Below are 20,023 nucleotides of genomic sequence, written 5' to 3' on the forward strand. Positions count from 1 at the left end.
TTGAGATCATCAGCTCCTATGATGCCAGCACCTACTTTATTCTATAACCATACAGTAGTTTATTTGCATGTGCCACTCTGGGTTCCCCTATGCAAGGCTTTCCACATCAGTCCTGACAGAGTTCCTGTGCAGCGTACTATTTGCAATGTGCGGGTGCATGTGGATTTTACGCCTCCAGATCGTTGCTTGCAAATACATTTGCTGTTCACTTTTCCACATTGGCGATCGACTTCCAGGGCCTTTTGGTTCTTTCAGGGTTGGGGAGAGCTTACAAGAATTATTTCTTGACTTGTGTGAGGTGGGTACAGAGGCAGACACTCACCTGGGCTTTCCCTAATAATGGATTTTCTACACATATGTGCAACCCACTCCCTGCTCTGTCGCTAATGGAAGTAAGACTAGTCAGGGTTTGCTTTTCGCTTTGTTACTGGGCTTATTCATAGGTCTCCTTGGTGTGCCTAGACTCTGAACAGGCCCCGCTTCCTTGAGCCCCCGCCCAAACCTCGTTTATAAAACAATCCATGAAGATGCTCACAGTTCTACTGGTCTCCACTTTTTCCCTTATCCTGATTTGTATGTGATGCTATATTAGATGTTCTCGGTGTTGTGCCTGTATTTTTTTGTTCCACATTATTTCTTTGTGGTTGACAGAAAATGATAGATTAGGCTACTTCTGGCCCTTTGTGCCAGTCGCAGAAGCTGCATTAGTCCTTTCAAAGCATTATCTAGCGCTTGGGTATGGTTATTTGCCCCTAGTGGAGACAAAACTGTGCTAGGCTGTGTTTTGTTCACTCTCTGGCACTTCGTAAACACATTATCTTAGTTTCTAGAGCCTTCTGCTGCAAGGAGCGTGCGACTCATGGACGTATGTTGAGTCCAGCACCTGGGGCTTACAGGTGTCCCTTCCTCTCTCCCCTCTCCAAGCCTCTTTTGACTCTTTGTCTGTACCATGTGGAGACAATGCTGAGCTGCTAGAAGCTTGTTAGAGGTGTTTGCCATGAAGATGGCAGCATGTCCATTTTTCTTGAATGAAGCTGTTATCGTCTGCTGAGCTTGGGTGCTGGGGACTGGGGAGAACGGTGCAAGGGCCACCTGCTGTGAATGTGGATTTAGGGCCAGGCTGATTGTGCTTTCAATCCCTGTCGCCTCTACAACTGCACGGGCTCAGGCTCGGAGGAGCGGTGTTGCAGAATTCTCTCTTTTGCCTTCTTCTTGCAGTTTATCATTCTAGATTACCTCCCAAACACCTAGTGCCTGCAGTAAACTGAGTTCCTCCTTAGGTATCTCGCTTTAAACTTTCAGAACATTCTTACAGGACCAACCGGTGCTAAGATATGCAGGATGTCCCGGGAGGATAGCTCTGTGGCAACGTGCTCGCCTTGGAAACAAGACGGCACAAAGCAACACAGGCTCGATCCCCAGGTCCGCGCATAGAAACCTCTGGGTATTAAGCGCATTATCGCAACTAAGACATATTCTGGCAACAGCGCCTCGATGCCCCCGGGCTGTGTGAGCGCTTTAAAAATGCAAAAATAACTAAATAAATATATTGACAGCATGAATTCACCAAATGGGCAAGGGCTCAGCTGTACTTGCATCCAAGCTACCGCCACCCCCAATGGGTTGGAACCCCACCAGCAAGCATAACAGCAGGGCCATTGCAGCACATGCACAGCACAGACATGAATTCAGCAGTGCCGTGCGGCACGGATGGGGAGAAACATCCTGCTTGGAAAAGCTCTTGTAAAACAAATTCACTTACAGAGGATTGACGAAGGCCAGCGCACGGCCAGACCTCTGCATCTCCCAGCATCTCCAAACACTGCCTGAAAACAGAGCCTCCATGAGCTAAGCACAGAAAAGCTGAGCATGAGAGGGAGGATTCTGCGAGCCAAGCACAGAGCACACATTCCAAGCACGCCACGGAGAAGTCAGAGAAGCACTTACTGTCCACGTTCGAGAATGAGACGTCCTAGGGTTGTGGTTTGTGAGCCATAAAGTGACCACATCCTCTGGGATTAATGCAGATCCATCTAGTGCCCGTAGAGGCTCAGATTAGGACTTTGTGTCATCTGGAAAAGTCTTGATCCATTAACTTCCCTGATGCCGCTGAGTCTAACATGGCTGCCACAGCTAGCGGGCTTAACATCAGGGAAACAGAGACTTGAACATAAAGTCTAAGGGCCTCATTACACGGTAGGCGGTGGACCAAGGTGCTATTAGCACCTTGGTCCATGCCGGTAAAATACCGGCATCGCCTTGGTGGAAAGGGGAATTACCGCCCTATTCCAAGGTTGGCGGGGCGGTAATTCCCCCTTCCACCATTGCCCTTCCCCATTCCCATTTTTGCCCCATAGGGCATAATGGGAATGGGGAAGGTGCTAATTATGGTACCGCAAATTTGCGGTGCCGTAATTAGCACCAAGGTCCCTTAGCGGGTTGGTTTTTAACACCTGCTAAAAGCAGGCGTTAAAGTACCAACCCGCTAAGGGACCTCGTAGTAAGGCGGTAAGGGTTAACGGTCACCGGTACCATTACCGGTGACCGTTAACCCTTACCGCCTTCCGTGTAATGAGGCCCTTAGTTGTCAACAGGTACCACGTTTCTTTTCCTAGGCCCTGACTTGATCCCATTCTCTATGGTCGGGCGCTTGTGTTTCCCGCCACCCGGGGACACTTACGGACACAATGGCCACTTTGACCTCAAACTAGGCAAAGATTCTTCTTTCTGCATCAATCCTTCCCAGCCGCACGCAGTCATCCTCCCTTTTCCCACGTGCATCGGCTCTCCCTACTCTTCCCCTGCCGCGGCTGTCTGACTAGGTCCTGCCACTTTTGGCCATGATCAGAATTTCCTTTCCTCTACTTTTCACAACTGCATGTAATGAGCAGTAATGCGCAGTAATTACACCACAGTAAATCTTCATATTTTGGAGGTAAATTGGTGGATTTACCTCCAGCTCTTTTCTGGTGGAAAATTCTCCAGAAATTCGGAGTTTAGCAGTGTGTAAATCAGCAGTAATTCTATCACTGCAAAAAAAGTGGCAGTAATGGAATTACCTGCAACCATTTTCTGACACCACACACTCGCAATGAGGTCCAATGGTTGCCTTTTCATAGTTAGAAAAATCAGATACATCTTTGATGTGGGTCCTGAGTTTGCTCTATCTAGGGACTCCCGGCCGGCCCTGATGAAGCACAATAAGGTCAAAACACAGCTTGATTTTGTTGCCTTCCAAGAGGTGTGTGGCATAACAGCTTACATCAGACAGGGCTGCAACTGATTTAAGGTATAATTATATGAAAAGGGGCACAGGGAAAATACTTCCAGGTGCAGATGAGTCTATAGAAACAAACTAGCTTCACTTCAGAAAAAATGAGGAATATGGGGAATAGCAGACTTTTATATTCTTATCGGGAATGCCCTCTTTACAAGAGGCACTCATTCTTCAGGGGAACAATATTCCAAAAGGTAGCATCATGGCATTGGGAGGGTGTCGCTCAGGGTTGGCATTAGAAAGTATGTTTTTCTTGAGACGTATAATGAATATCTCAAATACCATAGCATTTGAAGTGATGACAGGGAATCAAATAGAAATGTTTGTCTGGGGAGGCCACAGGGATGCAATCATGTGGCGCATAGTCGGAGAGCAGACTTCGCCTGAGGTGTCATGAAAAAGATTAGAATCGGGCAAACTGGATTAACCTCGCATGCATAGTTGTCAAGCGGTCCCATGTCACGTGTGGCCCCTGTCAGCCAGTCCTGGTTTGCACATTTCAAGCTGCGACTTGTCGGTCTACACTTTCAGTGGGGAAAATGAAAACACAAGTCGAAGCATGTTCTCTGTGAAGATGCAAGAAACAGCTATTCATGTGCTGGTCGCCGCACTGTTCAAATTTGTTCGTGTTTTCCAAATGATCAAAAAATATGAACAAACTAATGAAGAAGCCTGTGTACAGGGGCCGAAGTGCAGGTTTTGAATTAACACAGTAGGACCACTATATATCCTAAGGCAACAGCTCCCTCTAGCTGGGATAACAGGCGAAGCTATGCGAATTGGCATTGTCTCTATATATCCTAAGGCAACAGCTCCCCCTAGCTGGGATAACAGGCGAAGCTATGCGAATTGGCATTGTCTCTATATATCCTAAGGCAACAGCTCCCGCTAGCCGTGACAAGGGGAGAAGCTACTGCATCAGACAAACACACATCTGGCCTTTTATTATATTGTTAGGTTAGATTATATTATATTAGATTAGTTTAGATGCTCCACTCTGATGCATTACCTGCACATTTCCCACATTCTTTGTGGGTGCCCTGAGAGCCTGGCTGGGTTTTTACGTTTTAGTGGTTGGACAAGCTCGGCCCTAGAATGAATTAATCCTCAGGTTTTGGGAAATAATACCATGTGCAGATGACTATACAAAAACACATACAATCTACAGGTTATTATTCTGTCAAAACGTTTCATGATATTTGGTGGAGAACCATAGCCTGGTATTGTACGCTTGAAGAAATGGTTTCATGTTTTTTTGCCACGGCTATTTTAACTGTTCACATTTTCACTGTAGAGTTTTCACTCTGGCGGTTTTAGCCTAATTGTTTTTAAAAAATTACCCACTGTAATCCCCATTCAACGCACGCCATCATCTCCCCATTCAAATCTGCTGCTCCAAACACACAACACTCCACATGAAAGTTCCAACCGCTTTAACAGCTGCTGTGAAAACACAGTAACCTGAAGAAAGAGTGCACCCATGCAGCGATCCTTGATCACCCTTCCAGTATTTTAACTTCAGTCTGCTGCCACCAGAGTCTAAATATATCTGTTTGTGCACCCATCCTCGATCACCCTTCCAGTACTTTACCTTAAGTCTGCTGCCACCAGAGTCTAAATATATCTGTTTGTGCACCCATCCTCGATCACCCTTCCAGTACTTTACCTTCAGTCTGCTGCCACCAGAGTCTAAATATATCTGTTTGTGCACCCATCCTCGATCACCCTTCCAGTACTTTACCTTCAGTCTGCTGCCACCAGAGTCTAAATATATCTGTTTGTGCACCCATCCTCGATCACCCTTCCAGTACTTTACCTTCAGTCTGCTGCCACCAGAGTCTAAATATATCTGTTTGTGCACCCATCCTCGATCACCCTTCCAGTACTTTACCTTCAGTCTGCTGCCACCAGAGTCTAAATATATCTGTTTGTGCATCAACAAAGAAATGAATTCAATGTTCCTCTTAAATGGCCTTCAACATTGATGCCCGGAACAAGCAGTTCCTGATGTGCTTAACGAACAAGAATGTATTGAAAGATACCTTTGATAAACTACGACAATGACAACATTGTCACGCTGCGGGTTAGACAATCAGAAGTCTTCCATAAAAAGCATAAAGCTAATGAGGCTAGATCTATAAAAATCATGTACAAATACAGTGAATGGAGTTGGTGAACGCCGACATGTTAGAGCAGAGCTGCCCTTCTCCCCAGCTATTTCATGTTGCCCTTGAGTGATATTAACGCAGTAGTCTTACTTAGTGTTGTACAGTTGCCCAGTGACTATAGGTCATCGGAAACAGTAAAGGCCTGAGATTCAAAGAATCACACAAGTAAAAAAAGCACAGAATTTGCAGTATTTCTAAGAAGAGTGTGAGTCGCTTTATGCACAGAGTTGATCTGCACATTTCTCGGGTGTTGTCCAGCGCTGCAAATAGTCAGCACTATTACATACCTTTAGGATGGGAGCATGCGTCGAACTGCAATGCGTGGCAGGCCCCCGGCACCCAGCCATGGGCTGCAACTGCATCTCAGTGATAACATGTTTTTTAAACGAAAAACCTCTTATGTATTCCTTTTGGAGGGATAGAAATGCAGGTGGGCCCACAGATGTTGTGATTATAATGCACAAGCCTTTTTGTGAATTGAGGAGGCTCTTTCAAATGTGAGAAAATGCCCTATGATTGCAACAAATGGGGTGAGGGATAGGGCGTCTGAGTGTGGGCTTTTAAGATTTGCACATTCAAATGCCCTTTGCGATTCAGTGCTACTTGTGTATAGCACAAATTACCAGTTGTGCTACGGCATCCCTTCATTTGTGCAGAAACAATGTTAAGCAAAATATTTTGCTTGACTGTAACTCTGATGGAATTACCAAATTGTAAAGGCTTCCTCTTCTTCATTTCCAATACCAGTCTGCATACTGCTGTAAATTGCATGATCTGATATGATATGATATGGCATTTAAACACGCCTGTGCACAAGTGTTTCTAGGCGGGACAAGACAAAAATGGGGCAACAGAGGGAGGATAAAGCAAAAAATCTTACTAGGCCTTGTGTCATTTAGATCGCGCAAGTGCAGGGAAGTGAAAGGGCAGAAGTGCCGAAGGGGGGCGGGAGGAGGGAGAAGTGCAGATAACTCAAAAGTGCAGCCAGCGGGTGGCCCAGTGCAGGTAAACAGAAAATGTAGCCTACAGATGGCTCTTAAGTGCAGAGCGAAGGGACTGTAGGGTTGCAGATACAGACCACAAGTGTTGGGGGAGCCAAGAGGCAGTGCAAGGTGCAACTGTACATGCAGGGGCTTATACCCAAGTTCAGAGATTGGCCATTTGACCAGTGCGTGAAGCAGTCTGGACATCAGCAGGGAAGAGGAAGAGAGAAGGTAGAAGCAAAGAGGAAGGTCTTGAGTTGCTTCCAGAACCAGAGGTGGTTCTGCTGAAGTTTGAGAGAGGCAGGAAGGCTGTTCCAGAGGGTGGCCCAGCCGAAGATAGATACCTACCCCCAACTCTCTGCTTGGAGAAATGACTGACCCTCAGAGAGTTGGAGGTGGATGAGCAGAGAGCTCGAGAAGGGAGATATTTAGGAAGAGAGAGAGTTGGAGGTAGTGCTGTCCCTGGCCCCAGAAAGCCTTGTGGATGAGGCATAGGGTCTTGAGAACTTGATCCTTGCTGCCACTGGGAGCCAATGAAGAGATTTCAGAGCTGGGAAGATACGATGCCTGAGCTTGAGGCTAAGAACAAGTCTCGCAGTCCTGTTCTGGATAGGTTGTAGAGGACGGAGAGTAGAGGCAGGAACATTTAGAAAGAGGCTGTTGTAGTAGTCCAGCCTAGAGACCACAGCTCTCTATAGAGTGAGCTTCTGGGGGAAAAGTGAGGATAGGAAGAATACCTCTGAGGAGGTGCAGCTGATGGTTTGACTTCTTAGAGACATCAGAGATGTGAGGAGAGAAGGAGAGGGTGGAGTCAAAAGATGACCTCAAGGTTCTTAGCCTCACAGGTAGGAGAAGGAAGAGGTCCCAGAGTGGGCAGCCAGAGCGAGAGAGAGGAAAGAAGAGGGCTGGTGTTCCGATGAGGTGGATCTCAGTCTTACTGGCATTAAGGCAGAATTCATTGGCAGCACACCATTCCTGAATTGCGGCCAGACAGTCTGGAATGATAGAAGGAGAAGAGGCGGCCAAGGGAAGCCTGAAAGAGAGCTGGGTGTCATCCGAATAACACTGAAAGTTGCAGCAGAGAGCAGCGATGCAGTGGGCAAGAGGTGCCAGGTATTGGTTGAACAGCCAGGGAGAACTGTTAGACCCCTGGGAAACACCGCAAGTAGAGAGAGAGAGATAGAAGAGAGGAAAAACCCCAGTTGGACCCGAGAGGGTTGATCAGTGAGAAAGGAGGTCAGCCAGGCCAGGGCCTGTTCAGTGATACCCAGATTATCACTGAGGCAATTGAGCAGGATGGCATGGTTGTAGGTTGCATGCGTTTTACTCTTCATGGTTCTTGTGAACAGCCATAAAAAGACTAGTGGAAAACAGATTGTTACTCCTACACAGAATACTAGGAAGAGATGCAAGCTGGAAAGGGATGATTAACCAAACAAAAGGTAATTAATAATCAATGCCATTTGTGATGTCATATTTGATGTCCTTTGTGTTAGTCTTACCAGTGCACAGTGGTGCTGCTAGTTATGGTTGCCTAGCTTGCCATAACTGGTGAATTTCTGGGGGGAGAAGGGGTTGGTTTTACTTGTAACCATAACGTGCCTTTAACAAAGTCTTTTCATTGAATTTCATAGGTTATTATTAGTGCAACTTAACCATGACGTTTCTTTCAGTGAATTTTATGTTTTATTGGTGCAATGTAACCATAATGTCCCTTTAACAATGTTTTTTCAGTGAATTTCATGGGTTTTTACCAGGGCATTCTAATTTCCTACAACTTACTAGTATCATACTTACCCCAATGTAGCAACATTTTTGTCCAATTTACAAAGTTTCACATTAAAACTCTGCCATTTCCCACCTTCTAACATCATTTTGAACACTTCTTACACTTTTTGCAACTTTTTCCACTGTTTTCGTGTTCGCCTACATTCACGAACATCAGACCTCATCACAGACTTTCTACACAGTGTCACATGACTGCACACATGCGTGGCATGATGATGTGTCTGCGAATGCGTCCGCACTTTGCAAACAGTTCAGAACTGTGTTTTCATCTAATCTGGGACCTTTGAAGCTCAAACTCTACCCTTGCACAGCTCCTCCATCTATTCTTACTCATTATCCATTAACAATCTAGCAAACAGCAGATACTCGGAAGAATAGTAGCAAAACAGCTATTTATTTTAAAAATGGCATCAGCTATTGCCCTCCCTACACCCAAAGAGCCACCACCACTACCAACAGCTGGAGGACCCACACTACACAAAAGGCACAGTACTTCAAAAGACAATGAAGAGGACCAAGACGATGAGGTAGAGGAAGTGGCTTCCTCTAGCACCCACATATAATCATGGGTGTGGCAGTTCTTTACCACTGTTGGGAGTCTACCAAAGGCTAAAGCTAACAGAGTGAAATGAACTGGACCACCTCCATGCGCTGCCACACCAAATTCAACCACTGCAATGTTCTCAGAAAGGTTGTTCCTTTCTTTCCAGGTAAGAGGCTGTCTTCCTCCACCTCATCTTCCTCAATTAATACTGTAACTGAAAAACCTACTTCTGTGGGACACAAAATCCCACCAACTACTCTGCAAGCGATAAAAGAGGCTGTTGATCCATATCTCTCGAAGACAACAGTACTCTGTATATGCTGCAACACACGACTCTGCAGGGGGCAGGAATTCTAAAGTGCTTTTGAAGCTGTAATCAAGGAGCATGAGAAACAGTGCCCCTTACCTTAGATGTAATACATGGGCAACATCTTCCCCTCGCCACCTGCCCCTACATATTTGTGGTTGGTGCCTCTTCCCTCATTTCCCTCCCCAACTTACTTTCTGACCTCTCCTGCAAAACCAAAATAAATTTTTAAAAAACACCAAGAAAAAGGTTCCTTTAGGAACCACCTTTCACAGTTAAAAAAAATACTACAAAAAAATATAATCTTATAGACTCCATCTACTTTACATTTTTTAGTATAGTAGATAGACTCAATAAGAGTCTCCAAAATTTCCATTACCATTTTGTGTTATGCTAACGGGAATAATGGACATTTGTATACTAGAGAAAAATATAGAAGGACAGAAACTATTTTCTGTCCCAAATACTTTTCTCTAGCATACAATAAGGACCATAATCCATGGACCTTTATAACTATCTGTGGTCTCCACGGTTTCCTTTCCAGGACACGGATCATGAAAAGACCCAGATGGCACGTGCACACCATCACACAGGGCAGCCCTTCTACCCTTTCTAATGTTATATGTGCAACACTCCCTCAATGCCTGCTTCCTAACAGTCACACCAATCATTTCCAAAAACTGTACATAGAACCCTATCAACATATTAAACTTCCACACACCAACTGCCACTTAACAATCTTCTACAAATCTTTTGCATCTGCAGTTCCCTTTTTTATACAGACACATTGTACACAGTGCTTCTTTAAATGCACATATGCATTTTGCAGTGAGAAAAGTGCATACGTAGAAAGGGCAGTAGGGATGGGCAAGTGCTCATGAGAACCAAGTAGGAAAGTGCAAAGGGATGCCAAGGTGGAACGCCACTGGCTAACTACTGTAGCAGAGGAGTCCCAAGGGTGGGATGCATCTTAACCGTAACATCCATTTAACAACGTTTTTTATGTCAATTTCATAGTTTTTATAAGAGTAAAGTTTTCATAGTGTTACCTCACTGTACATAAGTTATTAATAATTCCTCTTTTCATATATATGAAAGAACTATTAACCTCCTTTAAGAAACCTATTTTTTGCAACACATACTTATGTCTGTCATTATCAGCAGCACATGCTGAGGATGCAAAACATAGTTCAATTGCTTATGGCATAAGGCTCCACCATGACCCCAGCCGAACCAAACCTCCCCAATTATTCACTGCACCTACCCTGCATCCTAGCTCAGTGTCCACTATACCCCAATAATGTAATGTGTGGCCAGTGCTCATGGCTTGCAGCCGTGGCAGTCTCCAAATCAATGTGACATGGGCTTAGGCCATGCCGCATTCCTCAATAAGCAAATCAGAGTACACATTTGCATTTGCCGAGGGCCAGGCCCACTACTCAGACACCAAATGTATATCACAAGTTTTCTACATTCTTACACTTTGGAAAAATATAACACAATACATATTTCCAAAACATGGTTTCAGGTCCTTGCTAATTCTCGTCGCATAAATTTGTTGTAATCTAGTCCACCACGTCACGCTGCAACCGCAAGCACAATACTTTTTCACGTTCACACATACCGCTTCGGCCATGCTGCATGCCCCTATATGCAAATTACAATACACATTTCTCCTTGCTGATGGCAAGGTCCATTGCCCAGACACCAATGTTATATCATTGTGTTGTGTACTTACATTATTCTTCGCAGTTTCAAAAAAATAAAACACAGGACATGTTTGCAAAACCATGCTTTGAAGTTCTTGCTGATCCTCCTCATGCCTATTTGCTGCAATTCCATTGAGCACTTCAACCTGTACCCACAAGCAGATTTTGTTCCCATTCAAACCTATCCCAATTTTGAAAAAAAGTTACCACATAGCCGGTCCCTGCTGGCCATGCCCACTTTAACCCCATTGCTGGTCCCTCACGGTCATGGCCAGTAGCTAGATTGTCCGGGTCATGGCCTTAGGCCTTAGGCCATGAACCGGACAATCTGGCCACTGCCCATGGCCACAGGCTATACCTCAGTCACCAAAGGTATATCACTATCTTTTGTACCTACATTAATACACTTTTCAAAAAATAAAACACGGGCACATTTGCAAAACCATGCTTTCAGTTCCTTGCCAATGCTCCTTTCACGAATTTGCTTGAAATCCTCCCATATTTAATTTTTTTATAAGTGTCAAAATGTATGTACATACAATAGTCTTATAACTCACAAGGCTCTCATATGCGATAGGAAACATAATCTCGGAAACGAGAAATGACTGATTTATTTTGTATTCACACTGCATCCATAAACCCATCCTCAGTTCAAATGTGCTTGCCGTACTAGTTAAGTCCCATTGGCTCATGAATGTGGTCTTTATTCGTGTGGTCTACACACATGTTCACTGCATGTATCCATGTTGCCTGCTGGCCAACAGAGTCTGTCCCTCATGTCCACTATGGTTTTTGCCCATATGTGGCCCTTCATGGCCCTCACAAATGTTCCTCACGCACATTCAGCTTGTGTGGGTGGGGCATTCTTCTCCCAGCCCTGGTGGCCCAGCACTTGCTTATCCACCCCATACGTTCATACGCGCCCTGTTCAAGCCTAGAGCATCCTCTAGATTTCCTCACAAGTGTTTCATCGAGCTTTTGGCTGCATCTGACTGCCTCTGCAATACCCCATGTGCCTCACACATGTTTTCCCATGGAGTCACTCCCAGGCAGGGGTGTTGCTAGGTCTGGAAAAGATCTGGGGCTACACTAATGACGGGACTGTCGAGACTTGAGGCTAGCTAGTCTTTTGGTTGTAGCTCCTGAGCTTCTATCCGGGGCTACAACCAAAAGATCCGGGGCTATAGCCCCCTCAGCCCCCCCCCAACGCATCTGCTCCCATGGGTTACTTCCAAATGGCTCCCATGGTCACACGAAACATACTGTTTCGCTACCGGCCTGGTATCAACAAGAAATGACAGGTATGGTAGTCACTGAATCCTCACGCCCCAAACCTATGGCTCTCTGAGTATAGATAATTCATGATTTCAAAATGGTACTGTTGGGTTGAAATGAGCCCCAGGCCCAGTGTGCATTATGTATTTAGCGATTTTAGGAAATAACCATTTTATAACAATCACATGTGTCAATTATAAAGATCTGCGGACATTCTTTTGTTCTCAAAATGCTCTTTGATTTTATGCAAACTACCCTGGAACCCTCATTGGTGATATTGTCGACTTCTCCTTTCTCTTGGGGGTATTTTGAAAGATTGCAATAGGAGTGTACCACACATTCTATCTTGGAATGTTATGCTTCCATCAGAAAATAACTTAAATTGTTATTCTTGGTTTTGTTAATTTGCTTGGCTCAATATGACAGGTGTAGAATTCTAATTATGGCTAAAATATATGCTGGAAGCGATAATTTAATTAGAATGAGCAATGTCAAATGGCTCTTTTTAACATTTTACAATGTGAGTAGAATTAAATAAATTAATTTTCTTAAATTGCTTCTTTTGCCTAGGCTGCACACCTTTTTGTCTCTCCAAATGTTGTTCGTTCTTGGAAAGGGCATATGCTTCAATTAAAGCAACAAATGGGGGGGTAGTTCCAGCAAACGCGCCCCATACATGGTGACTCTCCACCAGAGAGACGGTGAGCGTGAGAGATTTGCCTGGTACAGCCAGTTATCTTGATTTATAGTAAACTGTACATTTAAAAATAAGATTCTGCCAGTTCACAATTAACACACAATGTATCAAGTATTATTGAATGGGGGTAAATGCACAAGAATAATATGAGTGCGGAAAAACTTTGGATTATATCACTAAACAAAATATAAACCTAACTCAAATAGAACTTAGTGAAAGCACATTGTGCCTAATTCAGAAAGAAACAGAAGTGAATAAATCGTTTTCCCTGAAACATTCTTTAACAAACCTCAATAATGCATTTTAATACAATTAAGTACTTTTGGAAGTAGTGCTGGGCTGTTCTTCTAGTATGGAGTTCTTTACTAGTGAATTAATAAATGCATGTTTAGGCACCAACAGCAAGCTGTTGTAACCTTATAGGATCATTATTATGCATCTTGTCCCAAGTATTGGAATGCAAAGATAAGTTTGGTGCTGTGGTATTCCATGCATTGATTTCAGGCCTGGGATGGTCTGCCATATTTAAAGGGCCCTAAAAACTGGAAGCTGGGTGCACACATACTTGTTTTCACTGAAAACCAATGATATTTCTAGCTTTCTGAGGGTTGCATTTTAAGAAAACAAACCTTACTCAAGCTGTTGACTGTAAATATGTTGCCAAAGTTATGCACATGCAGTCTTAACGTGGGCCCCAGTATTTTTCTAAAAGTATCTATGTTCTTTTTTAAACATATTGAAGTAAAAGATCTAAAAACACAAAATTGGAAAGCATGGCGTGTTTTGCATTTTCCTCACACAGAGTTTAAACGTGTGTTTTGCCGACTGGTATGTACCGTGACCCTACAACATATATTCGTGAGGTTTCAATGGTGCAGTGTCCATGGTTATCGTGGCATGCCTCAAGCTTCACAATGGCTTCCTATTCTTAGAGAGGCACAGCTACACCCTACTGATGAGGTTCGACCGAAACACGTGTCTGGGGTTGATGTTGGTACTCTTGTTCAGAGGAGAATTGCCTAGCATTTCGGTGCTGGACTGCCCCAGGGCAGGACAAAGACTGATATGTTTGGGATATTTCCTCTGTGAAAGATAGTGAGCTAAAGACTCTGGGTAAGGCTCTTGTAACCAGGACTCATGTCTGGCAGAGAGTCTCCCAGGACCCCCCTTGTTATCTTCATATTTCAAGTAACTTTGGTTCTCACCCTAAGTTACTAGGGGAATCCAGACGTGGACCCCTTGCTCACTATTCTTAGAGAGGCACAGCTACACCCTACTGATGAGGTTCAACCAGACCGAAACACGTGTTTGGGTTGATGTTGGTACTCTTGTTCAGAGGAGAATTGCCTAGCATTTCGGTGCTGGACTGCCCCAGGGCAGGACAAAGACTGATATGTTTGGGATATTTCTTCTCTGTGAAAGATAGTGAGCTAAAGACTCTGGGTAAGGCTCTTGTAACCAGGACTCATGTCTGGCAGAGAGTCTCCCAGGACCCCCCTTGTTATCTGCATATTTCAAGTAACTTTGGTTCTCACCCTAAGTTACTAGGGGAATCCAGACGTGGACCCCTTGCTCACTATTCTTAGAGAGGCACAGCTACACCCTACTGATGAGGTTCAACCAGACCGAAACACGTGTCTGGGGTTGATGTTGGTACTCTTGTTCAGAGGAGAATTGCCTAGCATTTCGGTGCTGGACTGCCCCAGGGCAGGACAAAGACTGATATGTTTGGGATATTTCTTCTCTGTGAAAGATAGGGAGCTAAAGACTCTGGGTAAGGCTCTTGTAACCAGGACTCATGTCTGGCAGAGAGTCTCCCAGGACCCCCCTTGCTATCTTCCTAGCCTGCAAGCAATTTAGCAAATACAAAATATGGTGCCCTTTTTTGATAGGTGCACTGTCTGTTGTTAGCTCAGTGTGCCTCATGCTCCCTTTCCTGTTGTTAGCTCTCCACTCCCTTGTTTCTCTGCTCCCCTCACCATATTCTTCCTCCTATGATTGTAATATGCTCAATTGATATTGATATTGGTATTTTATTTCTATCGCGCTCGTACACAAGTGTTTCAGAGCGCGACAAGGCAAGGGAGGGGAACAGGGGAGAACAAAACAATGATCTTACTAGGCCCAGTGACATTGAGAACACGCAAGTGCATGGGAGAGGGGGAGGGGAACAGTGCATGGAAGGGGGAGAAGTGGAGAGTGGGGAGCAAAGGAGAAACTGATAAATAATAATAAATAAATAATAAAGGCAACAAACAGTGGTAGTGCAGCCAGCAATTGTTAAGTGCTGGGTTTAAGGCAGCAGACAGGGTAGGTCTGATAAGTGCAAGAAGAAAAAAGGGGGGGGACTGTACGGGTACAGATACAGACCCCAATGCAAGGGGTGGCTCGGACGCAGTGTGGTAGGGTCGCAGGGTGAGCAGGTACCTGGGCCCAAAGGACAGAGTGTGGCCAGGTTCACAGTGCCAAGATAGAACAGATCAGCAGGGGAGAGGGGGGGCGAAGGCAGAAGCAAAGAGGAAGGTCTTGAGGTGCTTCCGGAACCGGTGATGGTTCTTCTCAAGTTTTAGAGTGGCAGGGAGGCTGTTCCAGAGGGAGGCCCCAGCCGAAGAATTGCTTCTTGAAGCTAGGTCCTTGCGCAATAAATAACCTAATAATAATAACAATAATAATGCTCCATAATGGGTGCCAACCACTTGAGCTTAGACAGATAAAATTGCCATTGTCTTGTGTCCTCACTCATTATATAGTTATGTACCACAACTCTTGGTGACGTGCAGTACTGGAGGGTTGTCTCCTGATTGTGTTGATTTGGTTGCTTTGCTAGTCCTCGGCTCTAAGTTGGCCATAGTGTGTCATGAAACCTGTATCTATGTTCAGAACTCTGTCTTTTAGGTTAAACATGTTGAAGTGCTTGAGCTCCCACATTCGTCTGTGTGTGGTATTCAAGAGGTAACATTTCAAACCATCACCGTCAGATCCTACAGTGTGCTCACATTGTGTGACCTGGCGAGCCAGTGGCGACCTACTGGTATATTGTGCTAGGAAAGTAATGAGCATAAAATACCAGTTCAAAATAAGCATTCTGCGGTTAGGCATCCGGAAAATACTGTTCCTTAGAATTCTCTGCTGCAAAAACAAACTTAAAATATGATGCCAGAAATAGCAGACGGCAATGCTATACAGGAAAAATAATGAGACTGATATACTCTGCTAGAATAATAATACAGTTAGAATAATGTGTCAGAATAGCCACACTTGTATGCGGTGTGTGAAGAATACGAATAACTGAAATATTGTGCTAGAATAATCACTTACAATGTTGTGCCCGAATAAACTCTGTAGGAAATTCAACACGGAAAATACTGTTCTCAGACCGTGGTGCTAGAACGAAATGAGCGGTGAATGCTAGGCCAAAATAAACCCACGGAACACTGTGACAGGAGATACATAGCCCCAAAACGTGGCCTTTTAAGTCATGGAGGTTCTGACACGAGCAGGAATTACCAGTTAGAGAGTATCGATTTACTGAGTTCAAGGAACTTGTGGCATAATTACACATACAATACAGGGAAGTCTGCGATATCCATATAAAAGCCTGGAAATAACGTTCTTACTACAGGCTAGCTGTGACATCACAACAAACCTTTAATAAGAAAATGGCATCACAGCTGCTCTGTATTCAGTTATTACGCTTCAGTTATGGCGTCACAATACCTGCAGCGTAAGCCAGAACAGAGATGATTTCCGGCTCTAGGTAAATGGGCAATAGGTTTGTTAGTACAGCCTTAGTCGAAAGCATTGGCAAAGGAGTGTCGGGTTAGCACCAGTGACTGTGTTTTAAAGTGCCAGGTGTGTTTTGACAATAGATACAGTACACAAATTAAAGATGGAATCAATAAGACGTGGGAAATTGTACAGGCCAAGTTCCCTGAATTGGACAAGCCTTTGTATGCATTTAAGCGAGGCTTGAATATAAAGGACAACTTGATCTGTGCATTACGCAAAGGTCCTGACCCACAACCAAGTATGACAGCGATATGGGGCCTACCTCCGGGAAGCGGACATTTCCTTTGTGGTAATTGCACGTCTTGTTCATATACAAGAAAACATACAGAGGTCATTTTTGAAATCTTTACTTGGCAAATTAAAGACTTTTACCAACTGCCAAATCAAAAACTGTATATTTATGATCACGTTACCGTGTAACAAAAGGTACATAGTCATGACATGTTGTATGGCCACGACTAGAATTGGAGAACATCGTTCTAGAATTAGATCTGAAACCTTGACTGTACCACTGGTGTCTCAATTCATGGAGCCTGGGCATTCTGACAAAGACCTCACTTGCGTTATTCTATAGAAAGCTGAAAAGAACGACAGAAGTACTACACCATACGATCTCCTCTGCCGCCTGGAACAGAATTGGATCCTGAGGACAAAGAGCCACACAGTCAGACTCAATGAAGACATGAATTGGTCATTATTGTGAGGCTCTATGATTTGGAATGCCTGTGAAGTTCTTTATATCAGAAATACAGATGTATCTGTCCAGTGGTCCATTCAGATGCATATCGAATGCAGATGTCAGGATAAATGTATGAAGACATAATTTGCACACATGGACATTAGGAAGTGCACCCGATAGTCCTCTAAAGATGGCTTTATAAGCCTGAGCTATCGGGCATTCCATTTCCTTCATAGAATGTCCTACGAGATCCAAAATCCATTGCAATGTGCCTTCAATGGTATCAAGCACAAACAGAAATGCAAACATCAGGCCCCCTTAATGGTAAATTATAATTTTTAACACATTCTAGTGGGCATACAATTAATGTATTAGATCACCTCTTAATTTACTGGTGCTTCTATTATACCTTATACATCGTCGGGCCCTTTTAAAGTCAATTTATCGTTTTTAGCACACCAACCGTGGCCACTAGCTTTATATACCAGATCGCCTCTGAATTCGAAGGAGATCCCACTATACATTGTATATTATGCAGTTAGCCGCCCATTAGCGGCATCCTGCAATATATGATATGATTGGTTATTTATAACACACTTAATACCCAGAGGTTTCTATGCGCGGACCCGGGGATCGAACCTGTGTTGCTCTGTGTCGTCTTGCTTCCAAGGTGAGCACGTTGCCCCTGAGCTATCCTCCCGAGACTAGATGGGTGGCAATCTAGGACATTTTGTGAGCATATTACCATTTCAAGGTGGCGCACCAGGAGAAGTCCGTACATATGTTTGGAGTCTGGGATGCATTTCTGGTTTGCCAAGAACCGTCCAGTCAGACAGGAAACATGATTTGCAGAACTCGCCTCTGCGAACAGTAAGAAGGATATTTAGTTATTCCCTCAACTAATAATTAATACATATCTCTGAACCCCGAGTCTCTCGAGACATGGTGCAATTATGTATGCCGTCTGCACCATCTGCCGGTGACTCTATTCATACAGTGTTTCTTGCCCGGGACCAATTGGATTCACCTCATTTGAACATTGAAGGCGAAGTGGAACGTGTACGCAGTATTTAACACGACTCCACGTGAGTAAACAGTACAAAGCGAGCACAATTTACAATTACTTTATGAGCTGGGGTATTCATTGTTTTGAACACTTACGTTAGATGGGTAGCACCATTTAAATAGTTCAAAATATCTTTTCAGCTTTGTGCAAAGACCTATGAAACTGTTGAGTTGAGGCATGGTGAACTGAAAACTTGGATAATTTAAAAAAAAAAAAGGATACGAGGCAAAACAGAAACAATCCTGAAATGGGCAAATGTGAGCTACCTACAGTGTGCAATTATTTGTTTTCATTTTTATTTTTATTTCCATTATTTATTTTTTCATGACGTGTATATGCTGCTGTAATTAAAGAACAATGAGATGTGCTGTCTTTTGTGGATGTTACCCAAGTGTTACATCCGGTTATAATATGGAAATGCGTTGCTTTGGCAGATATTCGAATTACACCCTGAGGAAGGCCACCATATACTGAAGGCACGGCCGAAACTAGTTGGTTTTCTGAGATGAAAGAAAATTCTAAAGGTCCTTAATAATTACAGGCTGCATCAAATAAGTGTATTGATGTTACCTAAACATATCCTGCTGATTCGATTCTTTTGTGTTATTATGTGTATTATGTTTTACATTTGGTGATGGGATGTGCCCACACACACTGGTGATTTTAGGTTCTTGATGCGACTCATTTTTAAATTGATCAATTTCATTAAAAGTTGAGACAGCTATCATGATTGTTCAGTATTATTCCCATCCGAGCATTTACAGTGGAATTTGTATTCCAAGTCTGATTACCTACTGCATATTTTTTTTTTTGTCGCTTCTTGAATGGAAGTATTATCTTGCATTTCTTATTTTGTTACCTAGAGTATCATTTGTTTATGAGTTGGTTTGTGTCCCTGATAGTTGGTGAACATTGAGGTTCTCCTATCCCTATTCAGGTGTTTTGCGCTGGATTGAACATAGTTAATTGTAATTGAATTTAATTTGAAATCGGTAGTCATTGCATGAAGTGCAGAGAATACTCGGAAAACCTGAACTCCTGATTGGAGGACATCTCATAAGGGGTTACACCTGGAAGATGTCTTGTGATGGTCCCAGGGATTAAGCTGTCCCCACCCCCACCCCTTATTATGTTCAGCAGATGCAGTGTTTTAATCACGGTTTTATGAACTCCTATGCACTTATAATAACGCTCCTTTTACCTGTGTTAATAGCTGTTAAGTTGCGAAACTTCTAAAGCAAGAATTTCACGCAACCATGAATTATTCATAGGTACGTGAATGCGGAATGAATTTTATCAAGATGCAATTTAGCAGATGTTCCAATAGTCAGGAATCGGCGCAATAATAACTGCCAGCTTTCCTTATGGGAATATGCTAATTCGAAAGCACGTCGCTGTCATTGTAAAACCTGCTTCTTTCTCTCTGGTTCTGTCCTGATGCAGGGGCTGCGTGTAGGCATTTCACTCGGGTGGCATTCCAAGGGACTGCATAATGGAGAGTGCAGTGACGCTGCACTCTACCCACTGCTTCGCCGATCATTCGTGGCCGGATTTCTAATTACACTGCTCACACAATATGTTTCCCAGTTAATCTAATCCTTGTGAAAGCTTCCTCGTTACACCCCGTCCACACATTGAAGCGGGAGGATTTCTCTGCTCTTGCTAAAACGTGTACATTATTTTAATCAACGCGGGAAATGGAAAAGATTTACTCTAGGAACCCTCTCCTTCTAGGGTAGGA

The 20,023-nt window shown here is 43.8% G+C and overlaps 1 protein-coding gene across 1 annotated transcript in view; it reads left to right on the forward strand.

Moving 5' to 3' along the window:
• DIPK1B (divergent protein kinase domain 1B) overlaps positions 1-20,023 on the forward strand; it is a 668,389-nt gene that overhangs the window by 198,728 nt on the left and 449,638 nt on the right. The gene's annotated exons all lie outside the window — the stretch shown is intronic.

This window comes from Ambystoma mexicanum, chromosome 8 (genome assembly GCF_040938575.1).
Source record: "Ambystoma mexicanum isolate Mex_15411 chromosome 8, UKY_AmexF1_1, whole genome shotgun sequence".
Classification (NCBI taxonomy): Eukaryota; Metazoa; Chordata; class Amphibia; order Caudata; family Ambystomatidae; genus Ambystoma; species Ambystoma mexicanum.